Source organism: Coenobita brevimanus, chromosome 97 (assembly GCF_032717465.1).
Source record: "Coenobita brevimanus isolate Jiangsu-jjx chromosome 97, ASM3271746v2, whole genome shotgun sequence".
In the NCBI taxonomy this organism is placed as follows: Eukaryota; Metazoa; Arthropoda; class Malacostraca; order Decapoda; family Coenobitidae; genus Coenobita; species Coenobita brevimanus.
Window position 1 is genome coordinate 29,603,935 of NC_137050.1, and position 8,267 is coordinate 29,612,201.

Below are 8,267 nucleotides of genomic sequence, written 5' to 3' on the forward strand. Positions count from 1 at the left end.
GTGTGTGTGTAAAGTGATGTGGATACACAGAAATGGGTGGGACGAGCTGAAATGATGATGTGGAAGACCAGAGACAGTACAGTGTACCTATTATTTCATCCTTTCTACTTCCCATTTCCCTCTGGTGGCTAATACTGTTAAACTGAGAGGACTGGTATGCTTCTCTGCCCAAAGATGATTCTCTTTGACATGATGCGTCAGGGAAGAAAGAGACGGACATGCCTTAAGTGTGAAGCAGACACAGTGAAATACTTGAAGAAATACTGTATCTGTACGCCTGGAGACGAAAGCTGTTGTTTGTCGGATAGGGGCATGATGAAGGCATAAACCAAAATTTCTCCTGAAACAACAACAGCAACAATAACAGCAAAAATATATCAAGATTGCGTCGCTCCCTTTAACAGAGGTCGAGTAAAACGGCTTCACACTAACCCCGTGCGGTAACTGTAGCAAAAACAATCATTTTCGTTAGTGGGGGCAGACGTCAGCACAAGCTATGGAGCAAACATGTCCTAGGGAAAAGAGGAATAAATAGCATGGAGAGCAAAATATACTCTGTCCAACATAACACGTCTCCTCCTCACAGTTTTATTTTATGTCTTCTCTTTACCCTCTTTCACTCCTCATCATGGGAGTCAGGGCAACATATTATTACACCCTCTTATGCTACAACCCTCCCCCATCTTTTTTACCTCTCATGCGCTGTCCCTTCTTCCCTGCCTGCCCCTCCCACTCTACACCCCTCCTATGCCCCTCGTGCTCTACATCCCTCTCATCCCCCGCCTCCCTTGAGTGCCTAACCCTTTCCTCCTTGCGTGTTATTCTACAGCCCTCCTTCCCCTTACTGTGTTCCTCTCTCTTACGCTACACTCTTATTTCCCTGCGTCCCCATCCTGCTCTACAGGTAAATTAATACGGGGATCAGGAGGAGGACAGGACAGACACAAGGCAAAGACGGTGAAACAGAAGACACTTGAAGAGGGCAATGTTTGGTTATTTGACTGTGGCTGACAAGCGGTGGCAGTCGATGGGGCTCGAACCCACTACTCAGTGTCCACCAAATGTAGGGCCAGAGCTAAATCGACCAAGCCACCGAGTCGCCCATCCTTCTCTACAACCAACTCACCCACCACTCCCAATGTGCTTTCACCCTTTCCCTCTAACGCCTTACTCTACTTCACTTTCCCATCTCATTTGCTCCTCTGATGTTATACCCTCCTTTAATGCATGCCTCTTCCTGCTTTACAATCTCATTTTTTTTTCTGCTCCTCTTGTGATATACCACCATTCTTCTCATACCCTTTTCTCCCTGCATGTCTCCCTCCTTCACCCACTCCAATTCCGTGTGCCTCTCCCCGCTCCCCACCTCCCTCTATGCGCGGAGCACCCCGCCTCGCCCTACTTGAGGACCACCGTGCAGCGGGTCAGACTCGAGCACGTCAAACAAGCCTCCCACCACCGTCCCGCCCTGAGGTGAACGACCACGCTACACCGCACCTTACACTACACTACACTGCACTACACTATCACATCATACCTCACCGTAATACACCTGACCATACCATGCCTCACTTCACACTTTCCGCACTACACCACACCACATCACATCACGATAAGACACGGTACCACACTTTATCACACCTCATCTCATCTCACCACACCACACTACACCATTGCACAGCACACCTTACCCCACATCCAGATCACACCTCGTCTCACCACACCAAACCACACCCCCTTATACTACATTTCACCATAACAATCCAACATCCATACCCCCTGAACTACAAACTACTCAGCCAATGTCTCCAAGCGTGTAGTGTGGTCCTGCTCACTGAGGAGATTATGGCAGTCCGAATATTCCTATACATTCACCATCGCCACACTGACATTTTAAACAAACCTCGCCACCAGTAAGAGGCCGCTCCCGTTCCAGACTCCCGGGAGGTTTGTGCATCAGTCCGTGTTTACCCTGGGACCCGCGGCTGGGACACATTTTGAGGTCAGGGATACGTGGACACCAATTAAGGACTGTGCAACTATCCCACTAATGACTCATCTATTAATGCAACGTTCGTAACCTGCAACACTAAGGAAAGGAAATTTTATGGGAAACACACATAGAAAACAAAGCACACTAATAAAATAATGCTTAAATATCCAGGAAAGTTGCTCAAGAACTACGCTGTACAAGATATTCGTGTTCATTTTCCTTGACCAACATAGCAGATCAACCAGGCCCAAGTCAATACATACCCACATCACCTTGTTACCCTTGCTGTGATCAAGGCACTTTTAATTATTTATTCTGTATGTCGCTAGAGGGTTTTATTCACACGAGGGAAAACCCCACTAGAGAAAGATTAACCATCAGTAAGTTGTCCAAGTTGATAAGTTCACAGCTTGCCTATTTCTGCCTCTATCTTACCTTCCAAACAATTATTAAAAGCTCAAACTAAGCTTTCATCTATCACCACACCACCACATCACCATCATCTCCACCGCAGCACAAACACCACCACGACACCAACACCTACACCCCACCCGCCATCACACCTTCATCTGTCTGCCACTAAGTAATGAGATACAATTATTTACACGAGTCAGCCTGTTTATGTTCTCTTAACGTGACCCTCTTGGAGCCCTCTATTGCTGCCCTCATCCTCTACTACTCCACTTCACTCCACCCCTACTCCGTTCCTTCCACCCCTCCCCTCCCCTACCACTTCTTAACACTTTACCTCTCTCCTCCACATCTTGCACCTCATATCTATCCATTCACAGACAATACTGACTAAATAAACCTGGGACGGACAGAGATGCTGCAGGTGACTACGATTTTTTTTTTTTTATAAACATGATGATGATGACATTAGGCTAACACAGAATTTTCAACTTTACTTCTCTGAAACGAGCATCTTGCAGACCTGGCCTTATTCTGACTACCTTCGCACCACTCGTCTTCTGATACAACAACTGGAATAATAAATGACCTAGCACGGTAATTAATGCAAAACATGAAGCAAATGTACAGTAATATCAGAAACAAACTCAACATTCACGAAAATATTACGGACTGAAAAATCAAAGTAGTTAACCACCAATACATTACTACTTGGATTTATGGAAGTAGATTCAAATGCACATACAGCCGTGGGTGTGACAATGAATCTGTCTTCAGGCACTAATATGTAGCAAATGTACAAAGGACTGCGGGCACAGGTCCAATAGTACACACAGACATATGCATGGATAAATTTGCGGTATGCCATACGACCAATCCTATACCTCCATGATCTACACTCTTTATGTTAGTACTTCCAAGGGTGTAACAGTCTTGCTAGTGCAAATCTTCAAAGAAATTGGGCGGATTTTCAAGTAAATATTTCCACGCGAACAAGTGAGGTCTTGTATGTAATCCGAGGAACTATGGTTCACCTTGTAAGAGGACGAGCTACTTCCAAGAACTCACACTTGATCCTTAATATGACTGAGTTCACAGGTCCAAGAAAGGTTTTGCCGGGGCACCAGGTGTCAAGTTGGTGTTGCTGGCACACAGACTCCTTTCCCTGATTCTTGGATGTTGCTGTAAATAAGGATCCTATATCAGCCGAGGCGTAACTGTATTGCAAAAACCCATATATATACTTATGGCATAAAGGTGCATTACAGTATGGTGAATGACTCAGTAATTTCCTACTTGATCTTTCGAAAAGATTTCATCAGAGGTGCCGGGGCAATTCCTGTTGTCGTATGCCTCCGCAGGTTTAAAGAGTAACTGGCAAGGGGACGCCACTGATAACTAAATGGTGGCCTCTTTTTTTTTTATGAGGAAGATGGAACCAAAGGCCACGAGCCCGCAATAACTGTTCCCTCCAAGACAAAAACAAAATATATGAGAGAGCCAAATTCAAGATCCGATCATTTCGAGATGCCTGGACACACTGCGTTTGAAAGACTGGAGATCATAGGAAGCAGGAAATACGGACAGAGGGAGACAGTTCCAGAGTTGACCTGTTGCATAAACTAAGGACTGGGAGTAACGGTTAATTCTTGCATTAGAGAGTTGGACAGAAAAGGGATGAGAGTTTGCTGCTAGACGGATGGAGGAATACATGCAGACAGTTCAGAGGAGCAGTGACCATTGAAATAGCGATAGAAATGAGATAAAGATGCAACAGTGCGGCGAAGAGACAGAGGTTGAAGGGAGTCAGTAAGAGGAGGAGAGTTAATGAGACGAAAAGCCTTTGATTCCACCCTATTGAGAAGAGCTGTATGTGGAGAACCTCCCCACACATGAGAGTTGTACTCCACACAGGGGCGGATAAAACCCGTGTATAGAGTCAACAATTGTGCAGGTGTAAAGAAGGAACGGAGTCGGCTTAGCACACCTAATCTCTTAGAAGCAAATTTTACAAGAGATGTAATATGATCTTTCCAAGATAAGTCCCGAGTAAATGAAACCCCAAGCATGTTCAAGGATGATGCAGGATTAAGCTGAATATTATTAAACATTAGTGGGTACACCTGTGGAAGATTTTGTCGGGTTGATAGGTGTAAGAACTGAGTCTTTGATGCATTAAAAACAAGATTATTTTTAACCCAGTCAGAGATACGAGCCAAGTCAGACATTAAGAGTGCCATAGCCTCATCCCTTGTTTGCTGAAGTAACTGCTGAGATGGACGCTGCGGAAACCGAATATGCCTTATTTGACAGGGCATGGGAAAAATTTGTCCGGAATGCGGTGATTAGATGACAGACCTCGTTAACCACTTCACCACTATGGTACTCTCCTAAGTTTAATAAAATCGTCTGGAAGCAGCAAGAATGAAATACATAAGACGTCATCGGAGTCAAGTTAACGAAAGGCAGGTACTGTGGGATGAGGCTGACATGGCCGACAAAGTACAATGACAAAGTTAATTTACCATAAAGCTTACCTAGCAATTAATACTGATTTACACCTGCCTCCGGTAAACTAAATTTACGGCTCAATTAAGTAAAAAAAAAAAAAACACACACACACACACAAAAAAAGACATTTTCTCCATTAACTCACACTCTCTGCGCTTTCATCCTTTCTTTCCTCCAATACTCCACCCTTCAACCTCTTCCCTCCATTCTTCCACCTCTTCCCGCACTCCTATATCTCTTCCCTCTACTCCACCTCATCTCTCCACTCCTTCTCCAGTTCGTCTCTCCACATCCACTCCTTTTCCCGTTACCTCCTTCGTAACCTAAGTAACCCTCCCTTCTCCAGTCTTTTCTTCCTCCATCACTTTCCTCCACTCTCCACCCCTCCTCTCCGTTATTTCCTCCACCTCCTCCTTAACCCCTACAGCTCCCTCCCCATTCTTTCCTCCGTCCACGTTAACCCCTCCTCTCTTCCTTCGCTCCTCCTCAAACCCTTCCCTCCGCACCTCCTCCACCTCGCTCCCTCCCCCTTGTTATTCTTCCACTTTCTTACCCTGATTTCCATTTCAAGAGTCTCTCTCTCTCTCTCTCTCTCTCTCTCTCTCTCTCTCTCTCTCTCCTTAGGCTTCCACTTTCTTACTCTGATTTGCATTTCGAGAGTCGGCCATTCTCCTTATCAGCGCTTCATTTCTCTCTCTCTTTCTCTCTCTCTCTCTCTCTCTCTCTCTCTCTCTCTCTCTCTCTCTCTCTCAACTTTGCCAATTATCAATACATTAAAGATATCTCACTTTCCTCTCTAACAAGTTCTCCTTATGTTCCTCTCAGGTTTTCCTTCTAGAAACCTTTATCTATTTATCTATTGCCAGACGCCATAATCCCGTAAGGGGTGGCCATTTGACTTTGAGTTATTTGTTTTACGGGGAGGGGCACTAACCCTCCACCAACCCACTTGCTGACACGTAGGGAGCACGTATGGTCTGGTTATATGGTTACCACCCAGCGCTGTAAATGGTTTCTTGGCTTAAAATTTTGCTTCCTACTTCTGGCTATTACTTCCTTCTCCATCCTCCCTCAGTAAACTATCATTCCCCTTCCCTCTTACTATCATTTTATTTTTTTCTGACATCTCACTCTCTTTCTTTTCCTCTTAACATTCTTTCCTTCTTCTCTACCTCTTCTGTCACTATCTCCACGCTTACATTACCTCTCTCCACCCCTTTCCTCTCCCCCCTACATTAGCCTGACTACAGCTGCTTTCTCTTACTTTAAAATTTCACTTGTCTGGCCTCACGAAATAAAGTAGTCGCTAATTCTCCAGTTCCAGTTATAAATTTCATGCTATATTGGACTCTCTTGTTCGAGTAAAATAGATCTGAATATTAATGAAAAGGTTACTCATGACATGTAAGAAAATCAGTAATATCTTTTGTTGGTTATATATGACGTGATGTGATTAATACACACACACACACACACACACACACACACACACACACACACACACACACACACACACACAAATTAATTCCTCCCTACCCAGTTAGTGATCTTATCTCTCACTAAAATATGTGCTTTTGCAAACCGCGTATCGTTCAAGTATAAACACAGCCTGGAAAAATTATTTAAAAAAAAAAAAATCACCGTCTGAATGAGCGAGAAATCCTGCGTGGCCCAATTAACAACAAATCAGTCCAGTAATTACTTCAGGCCACTTCCGGTTCACTCAAACCCTCTTCAGGCCGAGAACGTCTATTCTGATTACTTTTGCTTCCACCTGGCGATTTATTTTAGGTTTCTTGGGACATCTGATGCTGATTCCAGTTTCTTCACACGAGACGATTCCCAGATAATAATAATAATAATAAAAAAAAAATCGTTTGGAGGGACTAGACAGAATACAGTGGACGTCCTCAAACTGAAGGGAGTACTATAACGCTGCGAGAAGGATGGGTCCCCGAAGATTGGAAGCTGGCTGAATGAATAATAATCATCATCATCATCATCATCATCTAGTATTTTATTTGTCAAAAGAGCCATTTCTTCCAAAGGAATTCACTAACGCTCGATACACATTTGCACCAATGCAGATACTGTTGTCACCTGAATCAGATACAACACAACCGTCATCTGCAGAAGTGGCGACAACAAAACATGCGCAGTGAGTAGGATTCGAACCTACGCGGGAAGATCCCATCTGATTTCTATTCAGACGCCTTAACCACTCGGCCATCACTGCTTGTCTCTTCGTAAGTATTCTTTTCCCTGCATTTGGTTCATAACACTTGGGTATTCTATGCAGGTGAATACAGGCCGATTTTGTTCAATTAAGAAAAAAACCTTGCAGAAAAAGGCTTTAAAAACAATCTCGGAGTACTGGTATACCGAGGCACAGTATTAAGCCAACACCAGATGACTTTGTTTCATCGGAAGAAATCTCAGCAGTCAAGGGCGCTGAGAAGTGGATCGGCAGAAAATACCCCTACAGGCAGATGAAGCCTTACCTCTGTAGCAGGTGAGTTAATGAAAGTCAAGATTGGCTCCTTCACTTCAGCGACGACTTACTTCTCTTTGTTCCTAGTGCCCTGACATGACTTTATTTCGTTTAGCAGGCTTTTCGGATTGGTGAGATTATAAACAGCTTTCACTAACTCCTTCAGTACCAAAGAGATTTCCTACACTGAATAAATGGTCTGGAATAAACAAGAATTTGTCCTACCTGTCTGAATGAGCCTTTTTTTTTTTCTTGTCTTTTTTTTTTCCGGCTACGTCTGCAACTCAACTGAAAAATTACTATTACCAATGGAAGGCAATTTTCATGACTTCATAGAACCTAAGAGATGTAGGGGGAGGAGGGGTAGTGTTTTTTGTACTCTGTTCTTGCCTAACAAAAATGCTTTTCTTGTTTTGCGGCTATCTATCTACCTACCTATTTTTTTTTTTTTTTTTTTTTTTTTGGGGGGGGGGAATTTTGGCCCCACTGGAAGGCAATTTTCTTTACAGTTTTAAAACGTATGACACACCACAAGTTAACTGGTTCCATGAGAGAGAGAGAGAGAGAGAGAGAGAGAGAGAGAGAATCAGGCGCTCCCCAAGAATGGAAATTTTACAAGCCACATGGGACAAGAATTTTCAGACACCAAATTTAGGCTGGACTGTCTTCTCACCTTTGGCTGGCTCCAACAATGAAATAATGTCACTAGAATGCAGGGGTTAGGGAAATAACAGCACGCCAACCTCAGAAATTTAACCCTTTCAGCCCAAGGACTTGTTTTTTTCGTTTTGTTCTGGCTGACGTCACACTTCCGTTCAACTCAGGAAACCCCGCTCGCAATGAAGGGATTAAGGGGTTATT

The 8,267-nt window shown here is 43.9% G+C and overlaps 1 non-coding gene across 1 annotated transcript; it reads right to left on the reverse strand.

Annotated features, from left to right (window-relative positions):
• Positions 1–7,069: 7,069 nt before the first annotated feature.
• TRNAS-AGA (transfer RNA serine (anticodon AGA)) lies at positions 7,070–7,151 on the reverse strand. Its single transcript has one exon. It is a non-coding gene; the product is annotated as a tRNA-Ser (tRNA).
• Positions 7,152–8,267: the final 1,116 nt, after the last annotated feature.